The following is a 13062-nucleotide window of genomic DNA, read 5'->3' on the forward strand; positions in this document are numbered from 1 at the left end:
GCTGGCTCAGTCCATTGAGTAGCTGACTCTCTGAGCTGATAACGTGGAGCCTGCTTGGGATTCTCTCTCCCTGTATCTCTGCCCCTCCACTGCTCACTCTCTCTGTCTCTCTCAGAATAAATAAATACACTTAAAAAAAAAAAAAGAAAAGAAATCTCAGTCGTGTCATTTCTAAGATTTTTTTCTTTCTAATGAGAATTATTGAAACTAATACTTTGATGTTCATCAGTGCAGTCCTGTGTTTAATATTGTGCCCCTGGTTCATTGGGCTGTGTTTTTTAAAGATTTTATTTTTAAGCAATCTTGACACCCAACGTGGGGCTCGAGCTTAAAGCCACAAGAGTCACATACTCCACTGACGAAGTCAGTCAGGTGCCCCAATTGTGCTTATCTTTTAACTTTTTTTAACGTTTATTTATTATTAAGAGACAGAGAGAGACAGAGCATGAGCATGGGAGGGACAGAGACGGGGGAGACACAGAATCTGAAGCAGGCTCGAGTCTCTGAGCTGTCAGCACAGAGCCTGATGAGGGCTCAAACCCACAAACCGCGAGATCATGACCTGAGCTGAAGTCGGACGCTTAGCCGACGGAGCCACCCAGGCGCCCCATTGTGCTTATCTTTTAATTGAAATATAATTGACATACCATGTAATGTTAGTTTCAAGTGTACAACATCTTGATTCGACAATTCCATGTGTTACTCAAGGCTCATCACAAATGTCACCGTATAACGTTATTAAAATATTATTGACTGTATTCCCTATGCTGTACTTTTCACCTCTGTGACCTATTTCTTCGATAAGTGGAAGTTTGTGCCCCTTAATCCCCCTCACCTCATTTGCCCATCACCAGTTTGTTCTCTGTAGACTCTGCGAGTCTGTTTGTGTGGTGCTTGTTTTTTATGATTACTTCTCATCTTCATAGTAGTTAGTGCTGAACAACAGCTGTGCTCATCTACACTGTAGAATGCATCAACCAACAATTCAAATTACTCCTGCAACTCTATTTGAGCTTGAGAATTACGACTTCCATACTTCAAGAAGTTCCCCTGGTAATACAGCTGCTTTATGAAGAAACACAACGGGTTAAGAGGAAAAAAACAGACAGAGAGATCCCCTTTGGAAACTACTGGAATTCAAATGGTGCCCTCCTCACCCCTGACTCACTACATATGAGAGTAAAGAAAAGTATATATGCTTAGGGCTTTAAAAAAAAAAAAAAGGTCTCATTTTCGTCTGTTTTTTTCCCCTTTCTTTCATTAACGCAATGTTCATTTTGCACATAAGACCTTAGATTGATTTACAAAAACACCCTGTGTAATGAATTCTCACCTACCAGGGATCTTAGATACCCATCTGGAGGAAAGAGTGCATAAGTCAGTAGGCCCCAATGGCTGGCACTCATGTGCAATCATCTGCCACTTGCCTTAAAGTGTTCACTACCAAATTCTTGTACTTTCAAATACATATTCCTTCTTTTTTCCCAATTTATGTAAACTAAAAAAGACCCCCAAACAATTCACTCATTTCTCCCACCCCAAATCTGCTTCTGGCATCCACAAATCTGTCCTCTGTATCTATGAGCTAAGTTTTTCTTTTTAAATGTTTGTTTATTTTGAGAGAGACAGCGAGTGAGCAAGGAAGGGGCAGAGAGAGAGAGAGAGAATCCCAAACAGGTTCCACACTGATAGCACAGAGACTGATGCAGGGCTCAAACCCACGAACAATGAGATCATGACCTGAGCCGAAACCAAGAGTCAGATGCTTAACTGACTGAGCCACACAAATATATATATATATATACATATATATGTATATATATTACTAAATATATATTTTACTATATATGTATATTATGTGCATGTATATTTCAATTCCACATATAAGAGAAATCATACGGTATTTGTCTTCTGCTCTTTGACTTATTTCAGTTAGCACAGTGGAGGTCTATCCATGTTGCAAATGGCAAGATTTCCTTCTTTTTCAATGGTTGAATAATATTCCATTGTGTGTATGTGTATATACACACATACATGTATATATGCATGTATGTATATACACGTGTATACACGTATGCATGTATGTACAAGTGTATACATATATGTACATATGCATGTATATACATGTGTATATATGTGTATCTATTCCATTGAATATATATCACAATTTCTTCATCCATTCATCCAGCAGTGAACACTTAGGTTGTTTCCGTATCTTGTCTATTTTAAATAATGCTGCAATGAACGTGGGGGGTGCATATATTTTTTCAAATTAGTGTTTTTGTTTTCCCAGAAGTGGAATTACTAGATCATATGGTCATTCTATCTTTAATTTTTTGAGGAACCTCTATACTGTTTTCCATAGTGGCTGCAATTTACATTCTTTTTTTTTTTTTTTTAATGTTTACTCACCTTTGAGAGAGAGACAGAATGCGAGTGGGTCAGGGGCAGAGAGAGAGGGAGACACAGAATCCGAAGTAGGCTCCAGGCTCTGAGCTGTCAGCAAAGAGCCCAACGCGGGGCTCGAACTCACAAACCGTGAGATCATGACCTGAGCCGAAGTTGGTCGCTCAACTGACTGAGCCACCCAGACGCCCCTGCAATTTACATTCTGACTCACAGTGCACGAAGGTGCCCTTTGCTCCACATCCTGGCCAACACTTGTTATTTCTAGGCTTTTTGATAATAGCCATTCTAACAGGTATGAAGTGATATCTAATTGTGGTTTTGATTTCCATTGATGTATGGTATCTTTTCATGTACCCGTTGGCCATCTGTATGCTTTCTTTGGAAAAACATCTATTCAAATCTGCCATTTTTAATTTTAATTTTTATTTTTTTAAATTTTTGTTTTCAACGTTTATTTATTTTTGGGACAGAGAGAGACAGAGCATGAACGGGGGAGGGGCAGAGAGAGGGAGACACAGAATCGGAAACAGGCTCCAGGCTCTGAGCCATCAGCCCAGAGCCTGACGCGGGGCTCGAACTCCGGGACCCCGAGATCGTGACCTGGCTGAAGTCGGACGCTTAACCGACTGCGCCACCCAGGCGCCCCCAAATCTGCCATTTTTTAAAACAGATTATGTCCTTTTGCTGTTGAGTTGTATGAATTCTTCTTATATATTTGGATATTAATCCCTTATCAGATACATGGTTTGCAAATATTTTCTCCCATTCAGTAGGTTGCCTTTTCATTTTGTTGATGGTTTCCTTTGCTGTGCAGAGGCTTTCGAGTTTAATGTCATCACACTTGTTTATTTTTGCTTTTGCTGCTTTTCCTTTTGGTGTCATATCCTCCTGTCTTCTTATGTGATCTTCTCTAGGACCATAGGTGACTATAGTCACCCTACCTCTGCCTTACCCTTAACAGGATCAGGAGATTTCCCTCAACACCCCTACAACCCCCAAATATGTATCTGTGGCCTTCACATAGTGGCCCAGAGGATCACTTCTCATAGAGAGGTATTAATTTACCTACCTTCTTTCTTTTCTTAATAAACTGTTATGCCTCAGGTATCACCAGTTGGGGAGGGTAGCTTAGGGCACCTGGTATCTCACGGTGGGGCATTCAGTCTCCTAGCAGCAGAGTCTAGTATGGATCCAAGGGAGGTAACGAAAAGGTGAAGAGAGCACAGGCTTCCCCTAGAAGAATGTGGCAGGAACAATCCCATCTTGTGGCTTGCCACAGGCTTCATAGAGCAACCCAATATGCACTGTATCATACCACCTGCTACACCTGCTTGCATCACAGCCAGACTCACATGTGGTGCCTTCTTCTCCTATGGGGCTGGATAGTTTTCCCATGCCTAGAAACTCAAAAAAATGATCCCTGCATCAGCCACCCCACCAGCCCCATCCCGGCTTTGGGAATGTCTGAAGTATTTCGTAAGCCGATACAATCTGGATGAATACAACAGATCCGAAAATTGCATGCTTGGAGTTATTCATAAGGCTTTCTGGTCCTCTTTTTGAAAACTATTTCCTATACATACTCATCTATAATGTATGAGATTTATTTAAAAATAATCCCGTGGTAGTAGGAAAGGGGAAGAGGCAGAGATGGAGCCTGATTGACTATCAGTTGATACTTATTCTACATAGATCATGGGAACATGCAGTTTCTCTGTGTTATTTTTCAACTCCCCCATGTTTGACATTTCCATGACGTTTGTGAAATGTGATCAGCCTTGGAGAGAAACCGCAAATCCAGGTCCTTTGAGATTTGTTGAAAGATGTTTGAGCAGAGAGGGGCATGGCCATACTTATGTTTTCCATGAATCACATTATCAGGGATGAAGACGAATTTGGCATTGGCAGGGGGTGGGGCTGAAAACCTGGGAAAAGGTAGACAATGATGGGACATTTGTAGAGAATCAATGGGGAAATAATTTGTATGTAAACCAAGACAAGGCTGATGGGGATTGGAAACTGGGGGTGGATTCCCGAAGCCATAGGAAGTGGAGTCTTATTAACTGGATACATTAGAGAGAAGGATGCAGTCTACTCAGATGACTTCTGATTTCTGGGTGGATATTTGGTGACACCACCCAATATAGGAAGCCAAGGAAGAAAAGAAGGGTATTTTTGGTTTGTAGGAAAGACAAGTTCAACTTGGAACACTTTGAGTTTGAACCTTTGAGCGTACCATAGGCAGTTAGATCTGTGATTACAACCTGCTTGGTTACCGTGTCTAAGGGCTGGTCCTCACCATCACAGGGTCATGATCTCATTTTTACAAGACTCAAGAGTTGAGGTAAACTCACCAGAGATTGATTTACAAACAAGCATGCCAATCACCTTTCATGATTGAGAACTATAAATTGTCAGGATAAACCACCAACATGAATTTAGAAAGCAGAAGGTGTTCTTATGGGATGGGGATCCCAGGACAGGTATATTTTCACCGGGTAGTGGGGACATAAAGACCTCAGGAGCCCCAGGTCAGGCATAGTAGTATAACGTTATGTGAGGGTTCCAGAGAAAGAAATGTGGCTGACTTTGCAATTTTAAGCCTTCTGTAGCCTAGAGGCTGGGGATGTCCCTATGCTCCTTGGAAGACACAGATGACAGAAAACCATACAGAGGGATGAGTTGAGGCTGAAGGCAGAACAGAGCAAAGGCAGGGATGTGGCCAGGCTCTCGCCCTTCAGTTCTCCCAGAGGCACCGGCGAGAGAGATGAGAAATGGCCCCAAGAGTCTTGCTGCTGTGGCTGCTAGGACTCAGGACGTTTCCAGCAAAGCTGGGAGCCAGCAGAGGGAAGCTGGGAGCTTCGGGGATCTCACTGCGGGCTGAAGCTGCAATACAGCCATCAAAGGCACGGATGGCTGTCCTTTCCGAAGCTGGAAACATGTGGATGGATGGAATCCCCTCTGTTTTATGTTTTCCTGTCTCTCCTTGTCCATGTCTGCTCCCCGCCCCCACGCGTCTGAGTGCTGGCGGAGGAGATGTAATGGACAAGGTGTAGACAAGGCAGAAGGAAGGAGTTGTTCCCGTGGGCCGGTGCGCTGTGGGTGGTGCTCCTGGCGTGCAGGATGCCACAACAGCAGCCGTGACCCGTGGGGCCCTCCCTATGTGCCAGGCACCTGCCAGCGCCGCGGCATCTGGTCCCCATGACAACCTGTGAGGAGGATGTTGCACATGAGAATTTTATCAGTCAGGACGCCAGGGCTGGTGGGGGCGGGGGGGGGGAGCGAGTGCTGTTCCCACGGCCCCTGCTAAGGGGTACGGCAGCTTTATCTAAGGACGAAGTTTGTGGCCTTGACACAATGCTGCCTTTTGGCGTCCCTGAGACTGAACAGCTTGGATGACTAGCTACGAATAAGGCTAATAGCTGATAAAGACTAGTCCTCATTCACTGACCCCTTCCACGAGGCAGGCTCCGGGGCTCAGTGTTTAGTCGTTGATGCGTATTATTTCACGGATTCCGCACTGAACCTCTGAATTACGAATCCTTGTGTAGATGAAGGAAGTGAAGGTCAGAGAGTGAGGGGCCGGGCCATACTCATACCCTGAAGACGTTACCTCTTCCAAACCCGCTCACAACCTGAAGAGCCAGGGTTCAGGGTTCAGACCCAGCTGGCTGCCCCCTCCCAACCCTGCTGGAGCCACACTGCGCCTGGTGTCCACATGGGACTGACCATCTCCCAATGTCAATGACGTTCTGAAAAGACCCTGAAGACGTGGGGGTGCCCTGCTCCCCACACCGTGTTTGAGAACCACGGTTGTAGCGTGCATGCAGTCGGAAGCACATAATCCGTTTGTGGCTTCTTATTTGCTCAAGATCATGCACCTCGTGTAACTCGAATACCTATGTATCTCGTCCATATGGTGTATTCATTTACAGGAAGCTAATTCTGTCAAGGCTGCACGAAATGCTCTTGGCCGCAGCCCTATTCTGGCTTGTGCTAACAGAGCAGCGCCATCTAGTGGTGACTGCCTTGAACTACATCAGAAAGCCCTTGGGGTGTTGCTATGGCCTTCCGCCAGAGGGACAGTCAGGGTGCATGGCAGATTTTGGTCAGGGGAAGGGAAGAGAGGTCTCGGGACACAGGAAGGGCGTGGGGTACGTGGGTGTCAGTGTGAGGCTGCAGAGCGTCTGCCTTAGCCATTGCACTGGGATTCCCAGGGTGATGTGGTCTGACTTTTCATTGAATTTGACACGGGGGAAAGCACCCCCAGCAATGCAGCTGAGAACGGAGGTACCCTGCAGGTGGCATGTATTACGGTTTGGTCTCTTACATGTATGTCCTGACTTTGAGCTAATTTTTGTATATGATGTAAGGGTCAAGTTTCGTTTTTACAGATGAGCTCTTCCAGTGTTTCCAGTACTATTTGTGAAAAATATCTTTTCTCTATAGGACTGCCTTGACACCCCCGTCAAAACTCACTTGTCCACAGAGTTATGAGTATATTGTGAATTCGGTGTTCTGTTCATTGAGCTCTATCTTTCTGGATGATTGCTGTTCTACACTAAGCCTTGAAACTAGGTAGTGAGGGGGTGCCTGGGTGGCTCAGTCAGTTAAGCGACTCTTGATTTCGGCTCAGGTCATGATCTCACGGCTCCTGAATTCAAGCCCCCGCATCGGGCTCTACAGTGACCGTGCAAAGCCTGCTTGGGATTCTCTCTCTCCCTCTCTTTCTGTTCCTCCCTGCTTGTGCTCTCTCTCTCTCTCTCTCTCAAGAGAAATGAACTTAACAAGAAATTTTTTTAAAGAAACTAGGCGGTGAAAGTCCTGCAACTCTGTTCTTTTTCAAGATCATTTGGCTGTCCTAAGTCTTCTGCATTTCTGTATAAGTGTTGGAATCACCTTAGTAATTTCTTTAAAAAGTCCTGCTATGCCAGGTCGTCTGGGCAGCTCAGTCGGTTGGGCATCTGGCTCTAGGTTTCAGCTCAGGTCATGATCTCACGGTTCGTGAGTTTGAGTCCTGAGTGGGGCTCTGTGTTGACAGTGCTTGGAATTCTCTCTCTCTCCTCCTCTCTCTCTGCCCCTCCCCTGATCTCTCTCAAAATAAACACACTTTTAAAAAAGTTCTGCTATGACTTTAGTGGAAATTCGCGAATCTATACATCACTCACATTGTGTGGATAGCAATACGGAGTCCTCAAATCTGTGAGCACGGTGTAGTTCTGCATTTATGTGTATTCTTTAATTTCTTCTGCAGTTTTCAGGGTACAGGCCTCGCATAGCTTTTGTCGAATTCATCCTTAAGTACTAATCTTTCTACAAAGATACACAAATGGCCAAAAGCACATGAAAAGATGCTCAACAGCCTTAGTCATTAGGGAATTGCAACTTAAAATGACTACTTCACACCCACTAGGAGGACCATAATTTACAAAAAGAAAATAATAAGTATCGGAGAGGATGTGGAAAAATTAGAACCATCATATGTGACTAGTGAGAATATACAACGGTGCAGCCTCCATGTGAACCCGTCTGGTGGTTCCTCAATAAGTCAAACAGAATGACCATGTGATCCAGGAATTTCACTCCTAGATATGCACCCTCCAATTCAGAATCAGGTGTTCAAACAGAACTTGTACCTGAACGTTCATAGCAGCACTTTTCATAAGAACCAAAAGGTAGAAACAACACAAATGTCCATCAACACGTGAACGGATAAACAAAGCGGTGTAGCCACATGATGGAATATTATTCACCCCTGAAAAGGAACAGAGGACTGACACGTGTAACAACGTGGAGGAACCTCCAGAACATTATGCTACGTTAAGAAACCAGACATAAAAGGTCACCACTTGTATGATTCCATTTTTATAAAATATCCAGAAGAGGCATATACACAGAGACATACAGCATATTTTTGGTTGTCAAGGGCTAGGGTAGGGAGGGAACGGGGACTGACAGTTTAACGGGTATGGTGTTTCCATTTTGGGGTGATAAAAATGTTCTGGAACTTGATACTGGTGACAGTTGTACAACATTGTGAATGTACTTCATGCCACTGAATTGTATCTTTTAAAATGGTTACAATGGTAAATGTGACATGCACTGTTGATATTATATGTATTTTGTCCACATGTATTTGTAATTTTTTACATATTATTTGTATTTTGCCAGAATTAACTAATCAATGGATCATAAATGTAGGGATTTGTTTACAGTCTCTCAATCTGTTCTGCTTATTTATGCACTTATTGTTTCATCAATACCACACTGTCTTTATTACTGTGGTTTAAAATAAGTTTTGAGGGGGGAGACTGGATGGCTCAGTCAGTTAAGCATCCGACTTCAGCTCAGGTCATGATCTCATAGTTCCTGGGTTCGAGCCCCATGCTGGGTTCTGTGCTGACTAGTCAGAGCCTGGAGCCTGCTTTGAGTTCTGTGTCTGCCTCGCTCTCTGCCCTTCCCCTGATCACACTTTGTCTCTCTCTCTCTCTCTCTCTCTCTCTCCCTCAAAAATGAATTAACATTAAATAAATAAAATAAAATCAGTTTTGAGGAGTGATCATGATCGGAGCCAAAATCAAGAGTTGGCCACTTAACCGACTGAGTCACCCAGGCGCCCCAGGTTCTTTTCTCAATTTCATGTTTTGAGTTTTTGTTGCTAGTGTATAGAAATACAATTGCTCTCTTAATATTGATCTTGGGTCCTGTGGCCTTGCCAAATGTTTATGGATCTGGTAGCTTTTTTCTCTGCATGCATTTCTTGGGATTTTCTCCATATAGGATCATCCATGAATAAAGATAGCTTTATTTTGTCCTTTCCAATCAGAATGGTTTTATTCCGGTGGGATGGGGAGATTATTCCACTGGCCAGAACCTCCAGTTTTATGTGGAGTTGAGATGGCAAAAGTGGACATCCTGCACTTTCCCAGTATGAGGGAAAACCTTCATTGTTTTTTAAGTTTATTTATTTATTTTGAGAGAGAGAGAGAGACCAGGGGAGGGGCACAGAGAGAGACTGGGAGAGAGAGAATCCCATGCAGTCTCCATGCTGTCAGCGCGGAGCCTGGCTTGGGGCTTGATCTCACCGACCTGGAGTGAGACCCTGATTCTAAACCAAGAGTTGGATGCTTAACTGACCGAGCCACGCAGGCACCCCAAAACCTCCATTCACAGATACAGTCCAGAGAGGCCCGGCAACACCTCAGTCTCGGAAGGCTGCGAGCCGGGAACAGCTCCCAGGAGGGGACGGTGGGTACAACGTGCACTCCAAGGACAGGGAAGGAGGTGAGGAGCTTCTGATTGCCCGGCTCAAGCTCGCGGGTCAACCAGGGACCACATCCTCACCATGACCTCCTCCAAAGACGGCCACAGGGATGATGGGGAGATTAGGGGGACAAAGCCCCCAGCATGGCACCTGTTGCCGGGCAGACTCTCACCACCTGTCACCGGCCAGTTGCCTTCACTTGGTTTCCTCTCCTCATAGTGACAAGGCTGCTACAGTTGAGACCTGAGGACAAATGTTGAATAGCCAAGAACCCGCTGAATGCTCAGAGCCACCTTGAAGGCTCCCTACTGATGACCCATGAGTACATGTGGCCGGACTGGGGCCAGGCAGTGGTCGTCAGAAGAGCTGGACTCAGGGCGCCACCCTTAACCAGAGAGGATGCCGCCTGCCTTGCTAGGTGGCAGGGAAGGGTGGTCCTCCCTCACCAGTGTGCCTGGGCCCCTGAGCCCTGGTCTGACCCTCCCATCTTGGTTGTGACAGGCTACCTGATCCCTCGTCTGAGTTCAGGACCATCAGGCACTGAACAGGACCATCCGGACAAAGCAGAGGGAAGCTCAGGGTGCTGGCAGGGACTGGGGTCCATCCCTCCTGTGGTGGCAGGTGTTGGAAGGGTCGCTCTTGTCACGGTGCTCCGGCGGGTGGAGCGCACCCAGGCTGTGCTCCTCAGCGTGACCGTGACTTTGCATCCTCAGGACACCTCCGCCCTGGGGACGGTGGGCCTCCCTTCTTCACCTCGGCCACTGCGGTCCTCCCCGGGCCCCCTTCACCAGCCCTCTCTCTGCCTGACTGCCCCTCCTTAGCCCTGCAGCCTCGGACCCCGTGACAGGCTTCCCTGGGGAAGCACTGAAGGGACAGCTCGGGTCTAAGACGGGGAGAAGGGGTGCCGGCTTTCAGTCCCCGTGATTCATCGTTTCCAAAGCTGGGAGGCCACCTGGACGGCAGGGAGCCAAGGGGCACTTTGCTCTGCTGTTGCAGAGGGGCCTCCAGGATACCCAAATTTGGTGCAGAGAACCCATTTCCCCCCACCTCCCCCATCTCCCCATCAAGACTGACCGCAGGAAGTGCTTTCTGACACCAGGTTGTAAAATGAAGAAAAGACTCGGGTACTGGGTACTCGGTTATGCAAACAAAGGCTGTGAATGGGACAAACTGCCCCCAGTCAGGCCTGCGCTCCTGCCTTCTCCTCCAGGGGCACTGGCCCAGGCAAGTCGGGCCTCTGAGCATCTTCTGAGCAGGCCTGCATCCCTGCCACGGCCCCACCCCCCTTGCAGCCCTCCCAAGTGGGTCCCCCTCCCCCTGCTCCGGGCCCTCCAAGGGGGGCTTCTGGGCTATTGCCCCACACCACGAGAGGAGGCCTCTGGTCTTATTTTATTTTATTGAACTCAAGGAGTCTTGTTTGGTTTTGTTTTGAACTTAGAGTGACAAGATCTGACAATACCAGAAGCAAGAACATTTCTCAGCAGACGGTGCTGACCAGTACAGTCAATCGCACGCAGGAAAGTGACGCTCATCTTATTCAGCTCGTGTCTCTGATTTTGTAGAAGCTTCGCTGCCTGGAAAACAGACTGCAAATAAATAAAGTGCACTGAGAGCCCATCAGGCAGCCAGGGCCGACTGGGGGGAGAGGGGAGAGGCGGGGGAGGAAGCAGCTAACTACTCAAGGCCAAAATGGTCAGAAAAGCAGAGGCAGGAACACATGCTGAAGATGTGCGGGCCCTCCCCAGGCCCCGGGCCTCGGGCCTCGTGCTGAGACTTCCTGCGCCCTCGGGACCCACGGGGCGGGGTGGGGCGGGGCGTCCCTGCAGAGGAGGGGTCTCAGGCCAGGGGCCCTGAGGCTCCCCCCACACTTCTCCCTGTTGGGAAGAGGTGTCATAGGCCCCGGGCAGCTCCAGCTGAGCCACAAGGCTGCAGCTGGGGAGCAGGTCACCCCGAGGGTGAGACCTGGGCTTGAACGGGGCACATCTGTGGATCAGCCCCGAGGAGGCCCCTCGTCCTCTCCTCTCGGGCAGCCCGTGTGGCTCTCGCAGGCTGTCCCCACAGATCTGTGGATGGAGTCAGCAGGCTGGCAGGCTCCCACAAGTGGTTCCTGGTGGAAGGGGATTGGGTGCAGGAGGGGCCACAGGACCGGGGATCCCAGGACACTCGGTACAAGGAAGGAAGCCAGTACCCCCTGTCTGCGGGGAAACTGCAGGGGATACATGGTGGCCTCGTCTGGCCTCAGTCCCCAGGGCCAGGCAGGCAGAGCCCTTCACCCAGGACCGGGCTCGCAGCTGGACGGCAGAGGAGGGCAGGTGGTGTGACCCTGGGCCACGCTGTCCTTAGGGCTGACCGGACCACTTCGGTTTTCAGTCCCAGGAACTCGGAGCACTGGGGGCCGAGAGCAGCCAGCGGCAGAGCGGCTGTGGGACCGGGGTCTTTCCTGGCTCCCCCGGGGCCGAGCCTGGCCATCCTGGTACAGGGGGAGCAGCACACCCGGGGCCTCCAGGACCATCCAAGCCCATCTAGAGGAGGTTCTCTCGCGTGATCCTGGGCTCGGGGGGCCAAGCCTGGGGACAGAGAGATGGGGTTATGCGTGGGTCCCGGCCCCGGCCCCCACACCAGCTTTATCCCTTCACCCTCCTGGTTCCACCACATTCCCAGGAGCCACGCTACCCCCCACCCCGACTCTGCCACCCAGACTGAGAGGCTTCTGCCGCTCGACTGCTGAGGAGTCCTTGGTCACGCCTGGGGTGGGGCGGCAGGGGAGGCCAGGCTGTGTAGATGAAGGCCTCGGCTCCACAAGGGGTTCTGGGACCGTCTCCCGTGTCCATCTCAGCCCTCCATCTCAGCCCCGACTGTCTTCCCTGTGACCTGCCACCGCCCCCCCCCCCCAAGGAAAGCCAGTTCCCCACACTCCCTACCCTGGGCCTCTCTCTCCCCCTAGGTGCCCCGAGGGCCTTGAGGTCCCCTCCCCCACCCCAACCTGTCCTGCCAGGTTTTCTGGAAGACAGGGGACAGATTCAGCCCCACCACTTCTTATGTGTGTGACAAGGGCAAATCTCTTCCTGTCTCAGAGCCCGCTTTTCCAATCATGGGGTGGGGAGAACAGAACGCCCTCAAAGTGTTGCTAGGAGGTCTAGTGTGGAGGTGACAGGGTCTCATCCTTCCCCACGCCAGAACTGGACCGCTGGGTACCCCACCCCTCCGTGCCTCTGCCTGGAAGGCCCTTCCTGTCCTCCTGGGCCAGGCCCTTTGCCCAGCAGCTCCCCGGGGCAGCTCTAGGGCCAGGGGCGCCCCTGGGCAGGGATTTGAGTCTCTTGACAAGGCCAGAGAAGGGGCGGGTCACCACCTACAAACACTGGTTCCTGAAAGACAGAAAGAGACGGAGG

Source organism: Felis catus, chromosome X (genome assembly GCF_018350175.1).
Source record: "Felis catus isolate Fca126 chromosome X, F.catus_Fca126_mat1.0, whole genome shotgun sequence".
NCBI classification, from domain to species: domain Eukaryota; kingdom Metazoa; phylum Chordata; class Mammalia; order Carnivora; family Felidae; genus Felis; species Felis catus.